This window comes from Bidens hawaiensis, unplaced genomic scaffold, assembly GCF_021521415.1.
Source record: "Bidens hawaiensis isolate Kalapana, Puna unplaced genomic scaffold, B.hawaiensis_p1.1 tig00013117_1, whole genome shotgun sequence".
NCBI lineage: Eukaryota > Viridiplantae > Streptophyta > Magnoliopsida > Asterales > Asteraceae > Bidens > Bidens hawaiensis.
The window spans coordinates 72,643-86,287 of NW_027492107.1; the positions used below are offsets into that span (position 1 = coordinate 72,643).

At 36.6% G+C, this 13,645-nt stretch overlaps 2 pseudogenes across 2 annotated transcripts; one reads left to right on the plus strand and one right to left on the minus strand.

The window, feature by feature from the left end:
- Window positions 1-3,026: 3,026 nt before the first annotated feature.
- LOC143543321 (uncharacterized) lies at window positions 3,027-6,125 on the minus strand (annotated as a pseudogene). Its single transcript, XR_013137054.1, has 5 exons — window positions 5,897-6,125; window positions 4,876-5,123; window positions 3,656-3,737; window positions 3,343-3,557; window positions 3,027-3,278 (listed from the first exon to the last, which is right to left on the minus strand). The product of XR_013137054.1 is annotated as an uncharacterized LOC143543321 (transcript).
- Window positions 6,126-8,284: 2,159 nt separating this feature from the next.
- LOC143543350 (ATP-dependent Clp protease ATP-binding subunit ClpA homolog CD4B, chloroplastic-like) lies at window positions 8,285-13,490 on the plus strand (annotated as a pseudogene). The gene is made up of 8 exons (XR_013137059.1): window positions 8,285-8,305; window positions 9,302-9,981; window positions 10,669-10,791; window positions 10,867-11,268; window positions 11,351-11,568; window positions 11,666-11,741; window positions 12,089-12,178; window positions 12,239-13,490. The product of XR_013137059.1 is annotated as an ATP-dependent Clp protease ATP-binding subunit ClpA homolog CD4B, chloroplastic-like (transcript).
- Window positions 13,491-13,645: the final 155 nt, after the last annotated feature.

The window sequence follows — 13,645 nt, forward strand, 5'->3', positions numbered from 1 at the left end:
TCTTTCCCTTCTACTTCAATTTTGATCAATCGTATAATCGATCCTTTTCGACGGCTTTACCCTTTTTGTCTTAACGGACGTCAGCTTCCGTCAGTAAAATTGTTAGTTGTGATTATTATTGATCAAATGTTAATAGTTTGGGTTAATTAATAATAAAGATTTTTATGGAAACATATTTTAAAAGTGATTCCAAACATTAATCCGTATGTATAGAATAATAATCCAAACATATTCTTTTAAAATTGATTATTATTTGTAAATGTAAAAACGTATGCTTGGATTCTTGTAACCTTTTCTAAATTTTTATGACTGGTTTTAAAAGTAAAATGATTTTTTTTACCCAGAAACTACTAATGAAAACAACCGGGAAACCTTTTACCTTAGCCATCATCACTTTGGTGGGGGTGGTTTGTAGGCTTTCCTCCTGGGTCCAGGGTTCAAGTCCCGGTTCATACTAAGCGCTCTGGTAGCACCGTTGTAAGAGAATTTTAACTTGAGTAATGAGATATGACAAGTGTTACACCACAAGACACATATAAAAAAAATGTATTTTGATGAGAACTTCCAAAAATATGGCTGCTTCAGTTTGCTTTCAATGGCTTTCTTTATATGTGATTCTATCGTTTGCTAAATATGTGATGTATTTTGATCTAATATATGTGTACGTTGAGATAATTGTAAAGTGTAAGGAATCGACGAGACGTGACCTAAAATGGTAATACTTGTCTTCCACTATGTTCTCAATCCTAAAATGATTATTGTAACTTATTTATTCCATTCTTTTTTGTATTTACATTATCAGCTATGCAATATATCCAGTTTTATGTCCATAACCAATTAAAGAACTGGGCTGTAAAAGGTAAAACTCAATTATGGTTGGATTTATGGGTGGGTGATCAAACTTTAAAAACGAAATTCCCGAACTTATCTTTGTTAGAAGCAAGAAAAGATGTATTAGTTAAAGATTGTTACACTCGAATGAATGATCATACAGTGTGATATTATCGATTAAACCGGATGAATGGCTATGGAAAGGAAGAGATCATTTGGAATACCTGTATTTGGTTAAGGATTTACTATGGGAGAGAGATAATGAAGTTCAACAAGTAACGTGCTCCAACTTTTGGCTAAAAGATTTACCAATAAAAATAAAGCGTTTTATTTTGAGATGGATGTTGGATCGAATTGCAACCAAAGAGGCGTTGGAGGTACGTGGTTTTCATTTTAATGATAGAAATTGCGTTTTGTGTGGTGATCTTCTTGAGTGCTCTCGGCACCTAATGGTGAAATGCGCTTATGCAAGATTGGTTTGGGCAGTAGTATTTCGATGGGTGAGATTGCAAAGCTCGAGAAATCTTGAACCCGCGCAAGAAATATTGGGTTTTAATGTTTTATACATGAGCAAAAATGAACAAAGGAAAGGAGCGAGATAATTCAAGCTATTGTACCAATTACTTTTTGGATGATTTGGAGGTCAATGAACGATAAGATATTCAATAATAGATGTGTGTCGATCACAATGATGGTAAGCGATATAAAAACAACATCATTCCTTTGGGTGTATCATAGAAGTAAACGAATGAAGGCGGGTTGGAAGAGTTGGTGCAACTTCAATTTTGTTTATTTTCATTTGTAATGGTTTATTTCTAGCTTTGGATGTTTTGTTTTAATACCGTTTTGATTTCCAGTATCCAGACATCTTGTTACTTGCTTGGTGTTTCCTCCTTTTTGGTTTTAATATACTTGACTTAAAAGAAAATGCTTCAAAATATTTACAAGTGTAACATATGTTTTTTATAAAATCAAAATTTCAATGGACTATTAGTAACAATAAAATATTTAAATACACAAATATTCCTAAATTGAATAAAAGATCGCATTTCTTCATCGTAATATTTGACCTAATTTGTCATCACCACTCTGTTGGGGGTGGTTATGTAGATTTCTCTAAAAGTTTCCTTCATGGGAGGTCAAAGGTTTAAGTCATGAAATAAGAAATTTTACCAGTACTTGTTACAAGATTACAAGTGTTGTTTGTTCAAAGAAAAAAGTAAAAAAATATTTAGCCTAATAAAGGCTTAACGAGTATGTTGTATCAGATAATAGGCCTCACATTCAAAAGAATAAATTGTTAAGCCTTATTGTTTTTATGTGGTACTAGTAATAGTATATATAAATAAAAGAAGTTTTGTATTACACAAAACTATATTAGTGTTGTGTTAGTAAAAAGCAAAAGATATTTACAAATTTTATATCTTACCGTGTAAGATGAGCGGACTTTAGAGCACGGATGGTTGAATAAGAAACTTTAATTTAAAAAATATTTTCTAAATTGATAATTCTGAAATGAATGACCATTTAGTATGTAGTGTTTTGTGGGGATTACTTTTAAATTAACAAATTAAATGCAATTTCTGGTTACAAATGGATGATTCAAATATTAATAATTTGTTAATTACTTTGATTTATATCCCGTATGTTTGTACATAACTACATTTAGTATGTAGTATTTTGTTAATTACCGTATTGAATATTTGAAGTACGTTTTTTCTTCGGAAGAATCTTCTTATGTAAAACGAAGCTTAAATGGGGAATCATTTGTGTTGGTTGTTGATTGATTTGGGCACTTCTTAGTTCTTATACCATTAAAAACCACGTATCCTTATAACTCAAGTTAAAAAACCAGTGTACATAAATTGGATGTGGCTCAATGGTAGAGTCCTCACTTTACTAGTGAGAGGTGGGGGTTCAAACCTCACTATCACTAATTTTATGGGAGATATTATGGATGACCCTGGCTTGCCAGGGTTTGAGTCTTGATCTCACCCGGTTTTACCGGCTCCTCGCCGTCGTGCCATTTTGGCGGGCTTGGGGTCGGGTTTTATCTGGTGAATCCCTCAATAGGTGGATCGCTAAGGCTCCGTCCGTCCGGACTAGTGGCCGGCTCGGGCTACCTTTAGCCAATGGGGGCCGCGTACGGAGTACCCGACGTTACTTTGTTGGTCGTTCAAAAAAAAAAGCCAGTGTACAATATTAAATCAAAATAAAACAAACTACAATTAGATTACAGTATAAATTTACACCAAAAACTTAAAAGAAAAATGTATTAGCCTTTTTTTAGGAACAAACCCAACTAAAACTGTTATATAAACCAGATTCATTTACAGTTGGGCGGGTTTAGACACTTATATAAAGCCGATGCGGGTTGCTTGTATGTTGGAATACTACTCGGGTCAAAAAACCGAACTTCACCGGGCTCAAAAGCTAGCTCGTTGTGCCTGCCAAAATGAACAAAAACTTGACTATGTTTCATACAAACACATATATTATCAATCCGCTCACCTTCTAAGATCTAGCCCGACTAAACCCGCTTGAAGAATTGTCAAGTTATCCGAGTCAGGTGAGACAATAATAACAGTGTCCTCCGAGTATTGAGTTTCAAGAATCGACATTAATTGTGTCACGCGAACGAATACATCCGCTACACTCTCGTTTGGTGTTCCATCATTAATCGGAGGTGGTTTAATGTCGGGAGACTCGAGATCCGATGCATATATCTATCATATTATTCACAAAACAATTATACTTGTGATATTATCAGACGTGACAGTTTCTGACATGACATGAAAATAATTAGATTTTAATTTATTCTTACCTCTGAAACCGATTGTAACGCCTTGCCTTCGTACGCTCCTAATCCGCGCGCATCCAAGAGACTATACTCCGGTACTATATTGCTTTCAAACATATTAAAAAAAAAACAAAATAAGAATTACAAATGAACACATTTTTCTACAATGTACCCTAACTAATAAACCATATATTTTCTAGAAATCCAACTTAACAATAAACCATAACTAATATATTTTACGGAATATTCCCAAAATGACCTAAATCCCAAGATACCCCTCTTTTTTACAAGATTCCATAAAAGTCCCTCCGAATCTGTCGGCAGAGATAAGTTTTGAACAAAATCCGTTTTCGCCGACGAGTTTTGTTTGAGCCCATCAAAATCTGCCACGCGTTCCAAATCTGTCGGCTCATACAACTTTTGAACGAAACCCGTCGTCTCAAGACGACTTTTGAAAGAAACCCGCTGGCTCAGACGACTTTTGAACGAAACCCGTTGATTTTGAAATTCGAGTTTTTGAAACCCGCTGCTTTTTTTTACCAAATTTTGAAATTTTGTTTCTTTATAATATTATTTACTATATTTAATTTAATTTATATTTTGTTTTTCTTTTATAACTTTTGAAATACAAAGTTGAGTGAACTGCGGTTTTCGTCTCTGTGATTGTCCAAATCTGCGGTTTTGGTCCAATAGTTTCAAATTTGCGGTTTTCGTCCTTGCGGTTTCATTTCACTTGTAATTAAACTTGAACACACTAACGTCGTTAAGTTTGATCGTTAAGCCCATTAGCGTGCCCCTCACGTGATGGGCAATCTTGTCATTTTTCTTCCCAAATAAACCCGAACCCTAACTCGCAAGCCCCTCACGGGAGGGGGTGGGGTGTATTCGGGGAAAAAAGGACAAAACTGCTCCTCACATGAGGGACACAGTGAGGGGTTTAACGATCAAACTTAACGGCGTTAGTGTGTTCGGGTTTAATTGCAAGTGAAACGAAACACAGAGACAAAAATCGCAAATTTGAAACTATTGGACCAAAACCGCATATTTGGACAAACCACAGTTTACTCTATAAAGTTTTATAAAATTTCATATATACCATTAAGACGAGCTTATTTTTATCTACATGCTGATATTAATGTTACTCAAAACTATACGTCGAAACATTCAATAAAACTTGACCCGACTCGGTTTATTAATATTAAAGTACATTTAACAAATATATTTTATATACAAAATATTATTACCTTCTATTAACTCCATTGACAGCAGCTATAATCTCAGCAGCTTGATAAGCTCTTTGAGTAATGGAAGGCCAAATCCAGCAACCATTATCACACGCCCCCCAATTCCTTCAACTTGAAAGCCGCTTTCACCGTCTGTTTCTTCCCGATCGTTGATAACCCATTATCGACAGACGTTTTCGCTACCCGGGTTCGTGTTTATTACCCCCAAACTCTCGAATCCCGACTCGCCCGCCCTTACTAAAAAGTACCTACAAAATTGAAATTTTAAGGTTCAATTTCCCCCAAATTTGACACATATGAAGTTAGGGGTGTGCGTGGTGTGGTTCTGTGCGGTTTTGGGCTAAAACCGAACCGAAAACCAATGTTTCGTTTTTTGTTTTTCAAAACCATTTGGTTTTGGGATTTCGGGTTCAATTCGGTTTTGTTAATTGAGATAGTAATTTTTGGGCCAAAAGAAATTTGACCTGTGATATTTTGAAATTGCGCCTAATATTTTAAAAAAATTAATAACTAGTAGTATAATATTGAACACTTTGGCCTAAAATATTAAGAGCTAATAAAAGACACTTACATTTAAAATGATTTAATATCATCCAAATAGACTAAACATAATCGATCAACGTTAAAAATAAAACAAATATACAAGTTTATAAAACATAAACGATTCAACAAAAAAGTAATTCCACAAATTGGTTCGCTTTTTTACAAACACAAAACCTCGGATTTTACTGAAAGTCAAAACCGAACCGTCGGTTTCTAATTCGGTTTGGTTTTTCTGGTTTCGTGCACACCCCTAAATGTAGTTGGTTTTTTTGAACGGCAACTTTCATTAAAACAACCCTAGCAAGAAGCTCGTCAAATATCAACACAAAGGTTAAAAAGGAAAATGACACAATTCGCTCCGGTTTAAGCTACGGAACGAAGATCTATTTTTAATCCATAAAAACGACAAGGATTTGATGTCCTCCAACAACTTTGAAACCAAATATGCTTTGAAACCTAAATGTAGTTAGTTGATTACCGATTGGAGAGACGAACAGGTGGCATTTGAAACAGGCCGCGAGCATCAGCTGAGGGGGTTGTTAAGTTGATCGGAGCGAAAAATGGGGCTATTGAGGCTGCGAGGGAAGTGAGGATGCGACGGCGATCGATGGGCATTTGTTGTTGGGGGTTCGGGTGGTTTGTGGAGGAGGCGGTGGCGGTGGCGGTGGTCGGATACGGTGGTGACGGGGTTTTGTTGGAAGATAACGGTGGTGTTAGCATTGTTTACCCGCGAACACTGAACTAGTGGTAACGGTGGATTTAAGAATCGGTTATGGTGATTACGCGGAAAATATCAACGACAATTGTTAAATATAATGCATTCTAGGCCCTTGGTCATTTATATAATAGTAAATTTGCGGGCCCCCCCAACCCCCCATGTGAGAAATAGAAGGGATGGGTGCAAAATAATATGGTAGAACCTCCCACTACGATGAGCAGAATCGATACAAAGTTTTGAGTTTTCGGCATTGGTACCGGTATTTTCTGAATTTTGTATTCAATATTGGCGATGTCTCGGTACCTGTACCAAAATTTGCGATTTTTGTTGCCGGTACTGATCTCATTTTTACCTCTAGGGGTGAAAACGAACCGAGCCAAGCCTGAACTTGACTAGGCTCGAGCTCGGCTCGTTTAAATTATACAGAGCTAGAGCTCGTTTCGATCTCTATTTCTAAAGCTCGAGCTTGACTCGTGAGTATTATTTTAAGCTCGGCTCGGTTCGGCTTGTTTATTATTTCTTAATTTATTTTTATATATTTATAATTATTTTTTATATATAATTTAGTTATTTTTTCATAATATTATATATTAATTAATAATTAATAAATATATTATCAAAAATAGGTCAATGACAGCCTTGTTTAGGCTCACGAGCCAGCTCAAGCTCGATAAGTGAAGCTCAGACTCGGACTCATTTATTAAACGAGCTTACTTTTAAGCTCGGGCTCGTTTAAATCGGCTCGATCGAGCTTTTTCTCGAATAGCTCACGAGCAGGCTCGTTTGCACCCTACCTGCCTCCCACTAACACAGTTTTACTAATTATATATATGTATTATTTGTTGATTGATTGTAGGGATGAAGAATTGGTACCTATACTGTACTGATAAATTAGATATCGATATTTTTGGTACTGATACTGATATTATATGAACCGCTAGTTTTAAATAAAGAGAGAAAACGGACTGATGATGAGTAGTTGAGTGTAGTGTTTCTTGAAGATAAACTTATTAACGTAACTAGAAGACAATAAATAGGAACTGGGTGAGGTGTCACTGGGAAATTTTGAATGTATCAAAATTCAAAACTTCACCCTTTTCAGTTCTTTCTTAAATTGCCACAACTTAGAAAAATAAAAGCATTGTTATCATTTTCTTCGATAGGTTGGTTAAGTTGTGGAATAATAAGTCATGAGTTCAAATCATGTAGAATACAAGAAATTAGTCGTTCGACAACAATAGTAACACCCAGTAAAAATCTCACTAATATCAAAACAATTTGCAGGATTTGGGAAGGGTGAGATGTCGGCAAACCGTACCTCTATCCAAAGAATAGAGAAGTTGCTTCCAGATAAATCCCCGGCTTAAAAAATCATATATATGAACCGAATAAAAGGTAAGCATGTATGTATATATAGTGTTCTTGTTAAAAAAATGGGAATATTTCACGTAATATTAACAAAGCTTTAAAAGTGTTCAATAATACATATATAATTAGTGCAATTTTTTTGACGAAGTACAAAATCAGTGCAGTTTTTGTCCTTGTTTTATGTATTGGATACATTGAGCAGATATCACACGATATCCCTAGATCTAAAAAGTTTTCTTTTACATCTCACACCGGATGTAAAAGGCCAATGATGTTGTAACAACAAGATTGAGAAAAGTGAGCAGATAGTAAAGATGAAGACGTGGAGATCCTTGCAAGCGGGACCCCCCCCCCCCCTCAAATAAAAATTTCAGGTGCTAAATTCTTGTTTTTAGTTTTAAAACATAAAGATAAAGCCATAAAGGATAAAAACGTAAATATGTGAGGCATCATAGTGGTGATGATGGGACTCATGGGAGACTAAAACAGTATGTGGTGTTCAGTAGTTGGAACCTTGAATTGAACGGGTTTTATTTTATCGCACTGTTATGTCTTCAAACGCTAACCTTATGCACGTTTGTTTTCCGAATCAAAAGACGAATTTATCTGATATGATGAATTTAGCTCGGAGATGAAAAACGAAACAAAAGTTAGAAGATAAAAAAGGTTAGGGTTAGAAAATAATAATAAAAAAATGGTAAAAAAAAGGTGGGCGGTTTGATTTATTTTATTTATGAACATCATCCGATAGAGACCACCGGCGGCTGGCATCATCCTCAAAGCTCTGTTTCTCATATTCTGGTGGGTAAGCTATTCATTTCATTTGCTACATACATACAGACATACATTGTTATTGTTATTATTATTATTATTCTAAATCCAACTCTTGTTTTAAATTGTTTTACTTTACCTAACACTAATTCATTATAGATTTGCATTTGCATTTGTTTAGCTGTTATCTACTGGTGAGTACCTTATGAGCTTATTAAGAAGTTAAGCACAAACAAAGAAGTTGTTTTTCTTTAATATTCTTAGGGGTGCAAACAAGCCGAGCTCGAGCTTGGCTCGTTTCGAGCTCTTTTTCTAAATCTCGAGTTCGTCTCGAAGCTAGGACTCTGCTCATTTATTATTTACTAATTAATTCATATACGTTTCAATCAGGGGTGTGTACGATTTGGTTTGAGTTGGTTTTGGGCTAAAACCGAACCAAAAACAGAAACTTAGTTTTTTGAATTCTTGAAAACCGTTCAGTTTTGGTTCATTCTGTTTTTGGTTTGAGTTTCGGTTTTTGGCCCAAATCATGAATTCGGGCCTTCCATTTGAGCTAGAAAGGTTGAATTTTTTTTTTGGCCCAAATCATGAATTCGGGCCTAAACCATATTGTTAATTGAGAACTAATTGATTATATTATATCTGGGCTAATGTAATTGAGTTACTTATTTATTGTATTCTTATAAATTGCTTAGAATAAAAATGTATAAATTCGGCTCGGTTTCGTTATCTCGGTTTTTATTACATGCAAATCCAAAATTTAACCGTAAGTTCGGTTTTACAAATGTATAAAACCAAACCGTTGGTTTTTGTTTCGGTTTTTCCGGTTTCATGTGCATACACCTAGCTTTAATTATTTTTATATAGTTTGTCAGACACCTAAAACGAGCATAAACTCTGCTCGAGCTCGTGTAGCACCTTAAACGAGCCAAAGCTCTGCCAACTTGCAAGCTATTTGTAGTTCTGTTAACCGAATGATGCAAGATATATCTTAAAAGGTACACTTATTATATTGTTTGGCTGCAGCCATGGCGGGGTCACTAATCCAAGCCGCTCACTTCCCATCGGTTGACCATGAAAAAAAGCTTCACACAAATAAAACCGGGAAGGCTAAAAGAACAGTTAAAATGATGTCATGTTCATATGCACCTCCCATGAGAATAAGGACCTTTTCTGGTCTGCGCAGGTCAAACGCTTTAGATAGTATTATGAAACCGAGCCAAAATTTCCGTTCGAAAGTTTCTTTAGCAACATCTTTTAAATCAAAAAGGGCTACACGGATTGTACCAAAAGCTATGTTTGAGCGGTTTACAGAAAAGGCTATAAAAGTTATTATGCTTGCACAAGAGGAAGCGCGTCGTTTAGGACACAATTTTGTTGGCACGGAGCAAATATTATTAGGACTTATTGGTGAAGGAACCGGGATTGCAGCTAAGGTTTTGAAGTCAATGGGGATTAGTTTAAAAGATGCGCGTGTGGAAGTCGAGAAGATTATTGGTAGGGGTAGTGGATTTGTTGCTGTTGAGATCCCGTTTACCCCTCGAGCTAAACGTGTGTTGGAGTTATCATTGGAGGAAGCCCGCCAACTTGGTCATAACTATATTGGATCAGAGCATTTGCTACTCGGTTTGCTTCGGGAAGGTGACGGTGTTGCAGCCCGTGTTTTGGAGAATTTAGGAGTTGACACTAGTAACGTCCGCACTCAGGTGAGGCTGATTGTTTTTTTTTTTTTTTCTGAATTTTGTATTCTTAATTAATTGTTTCTGATTCACCGGAATAAGAAATCAAGATATGCACTAACTTATTGAATCATTTTATATTTGTATTTATCTGAGTCTTTTTAAAATCGTTCAAATATTCAAGTTTAATCCTTTTTTATTATTTTACTGGTAAATCATAAATGTACCATAAAAACCCGACACTAGTATCTATGTTGTAAAGGATATCAGCACGTGCTTTACATCAATTGAAAACCATAAAAGCGAATGCAGATATTGGTCCCAATAATACCGACACCAGTACCTATGTTGTTCGGTCGGTATTTCATATCTGTATGGTTCACGGTAACGGTACCCTTGTAGTCTACGATACTAAAAGTTGCTATATTTGAATACAACTCCGTTTTTAATAAAATTTATATCAAAACACTGAAAATTTTTTTTTTGTCACAACCACGCATTTAGTTTGTTTTTTTTATAAATGTTAACGAACGAATGCAATATATATATATGTGTGTGTGTGAACCTAACGCTAAGGTGTCATTATGTAAGTTTAAATAATCATGCTTAAGGGTATGTTGTTAAACCACTTGTACTAAGTTACTATTCATTGCTTATTATTACATATATGATTTTTTCAGGATGCTAATTTTTTTTTTCATAATTTACGAGTAGGTGATTCGAATGGTTGGCGAGAGTGCTGAAGCCGTGGGTGCCGGTGTTGGAGGCGGGACCTCCAACAGCAAGATGCCAACACTCGAAGAATATGGAACAAATCTAACAAAGCTAGCTGAAGAGGTAGTTAACTAGTTTATACTTTACAAATTTTACTTTATGTTAAAATATTGGTTCTAAATACTTATTATTATACAGGGTAAGCTGGATCCGGTTGTCGGAAGACAGGCGCAAATTGAACGGGTGACCCAGATTTTGGGCCGTAGAACTAAGAATAACCCGTGTCTTATTGGTGAGCCCGGTGTCGGGAAAACCGCCATTGCAGAAGGCCTTGCTCAAAGGATTGCAAATGGCGATGTGCCCTAAACGGTCGAGGGGAAGAAGGTGATAACCCTAGATATGGGTCTGCTTGTTGCGGGTACAAAATATCGTGGGGAGTTTGAAGAACGGTTAAAAAAGTTAATGGAGGAAATAAGACAAAGTGATGATATTATTCTTTTTATCGATGAGGTTCATACTTTAATCGGAGCTGGTGCGGCTGAAGGTGCTATTGACGCTGCTAATATATTAAAACCGGCCCTCGCTAGAGGTGAATTGCAGGTAAGTAATAATATTGTTATTATTTTTGTAATTTGTAATAACTAATAAACCGTTGCGTTATGTTACATGTAATATGTGGCAGTGTATTGGGGCTACAACACTTGATGAGTACCGAAAACATATTGAAAAAGATCCAGCGTTAGAGAGACGGTTCCAGCCCGTTAAGGTTCCCGAGCCTACTGTTGGTGAAACGATGCAAATATTGAGGGGGCTTAGAGAACGATATGAGATTCATCATAAGCTTCGGTACACTGATGATGCTGTAGTGGCTGCTGCTGAGTTATCACACCAATATATAAGGTGTTTATATCTATATTATAATATTACTTGTATAGTTTTGATGTGCCAATCTTTTTGTTCAATGCTTGATTGTTTTTTATTTTATCATACGGTGCAGTGACCGGTTTCTTCCTGATAAAGCGATTGATTTGATTGATGAAGCTGGATCTCGTGTTAGACTTCGCCATGCACAAGTACATTAATTTCTTCTTTTTGTCACTTTTTCGTCATTGTTTATAGTCAAAACCGGTAGGTTCGAGTTTCGATGAACAGGAGCCCTAATCCCTTTTAATGTTTATCAAATTTGACTACAAATATATATATATATATATATATATATATATATACTAAAAATCCAACTTTTTTAATAAAATGATTTGGAGGCTTTGTGATGTATACTTCGAGTGCCATCTGATTCAAACTATTTTTTTCCATTTTTTTTTCGTTTATCATGTTAGAGATACCAAATTGATCCGTTTATAAGTAAACCGTTTATTTGTAATTGATATTTTTTGAGCTAACTGGGAGAAATTTTTATTAGCTACCCGAGGAAGCTAAAGAGCTTGAGAAAGAGCTTAGACAGATTACAAAAGAGAAAAACAAAGCCGTTCGCGGTCAAGACTTTGAAAAGGTAATATTAGTGTTTGACTTCGATTTTTTGGAATTTTGACTTGACTTTGACTACGAATAGGCAGGGGAGCTAAGAGATCGAGAAATGGATCTCAAGACTCAAATATCAGCACTAATTGACAAAAACAAGGAGATGAGTAAAGCCGAGAGTGAAGCCGGTGACGAGGGTCCCACCGTGACAGACGCTGATATTCAACATATTGTCGCCACGTGGACCGGAATACCCGTGGAGAAAGTCAGCAGTGACGAGTCAGACCGCCTTCTCAAAATGGAAGACACCCTCCACACACGAATCATCGGTCAAGACGAAGCGGTCAAAGCCATTAGCCGAGCCATCCGCCGAGCCCGTGTCGGTCTCAAAAACCCCAACCGCCCCATAGCCAGCTTCATATTTTCAGGACCCACCGGTGTCGGGAAATCCGAGCTAGCAAAATCGTTAGCCGCATACTACTTCGGTTCCGAAGAAGCCATGATCCGGCTCGACATGAGTGAGTTCATGGAACGACACACCGTCTCGAAGCTCATCGGTTCACCACCCGGGTACGTCGGCTACACCGAAGGCGGTCAGTTGACCGAGGCAGTACGCCGTCGCCCATACACTCTAGTCCTGTTTGATGAAATCGAGAAAGCTCATCCGGACGTGTTCAACATGATGCTTCAGATTCTTGAAGACGGGCGGTTGACCGACAGCAAAGGACGAACGGTTGACTTTAAGAACACGCTTTTGATCATGACGTCAAACGTAGGAAGTAACGTGATCGAAAAAGGCGGAAGAAGAATCGGGTTTGACCTTGACTACGACGAGAAAGACAGTAGTTACAACCGAATCAAAAGTTTAGTAACCGAAGAATTAAAACAGTATTTCCGACCCGAGTTTTTAAACAGATTGGATGAAATGATTGTGTTTAGACAGTTGACTAAACTGGAAGTCAAAGAAATAGCTGACATAATGTTGAAGGAAGTATTTGAGAGGTTAAAAGGTAAAGAAATAGAGCTTCAAGTGACCGAAAGATTTAGAGACCGAGTTGTCGAAGAAGGTTATAACCCGAGTTACGGTGCGAGGCCATTAAGGAGGGCTATAATGCGGCTTTTGGAAGATAGTATGGCTGAGAAGATGCTTGCACGCGAGATTAAGGAGGGTGATTCGGTGATTGTGGATGTTGATTCGGACAGTAATGTGACGGTTCTTAATGGTAGCGGTGGAGCGCCGCCGGAGGTGTTAGCGGAACCGATTGCGGTGTAGTGGATGAGGTTAATCTAGACATTTTACATTGTGTATCTTGCTGGGAGAGTTGTATTAGTGTGTTCTTTAAATGTTTCAGTTGAAGAGGTTGAATTAGGTTTACTTCCACGGCTTGTATATACTTATAAAATGTGCAAGATTTTGTAAGTTTGGAATAATTGTCTTTATTGTTGTTTTTAGTATTAACTTGGATAACTGTCTTACTTATTAAGTCGGATTATTCGG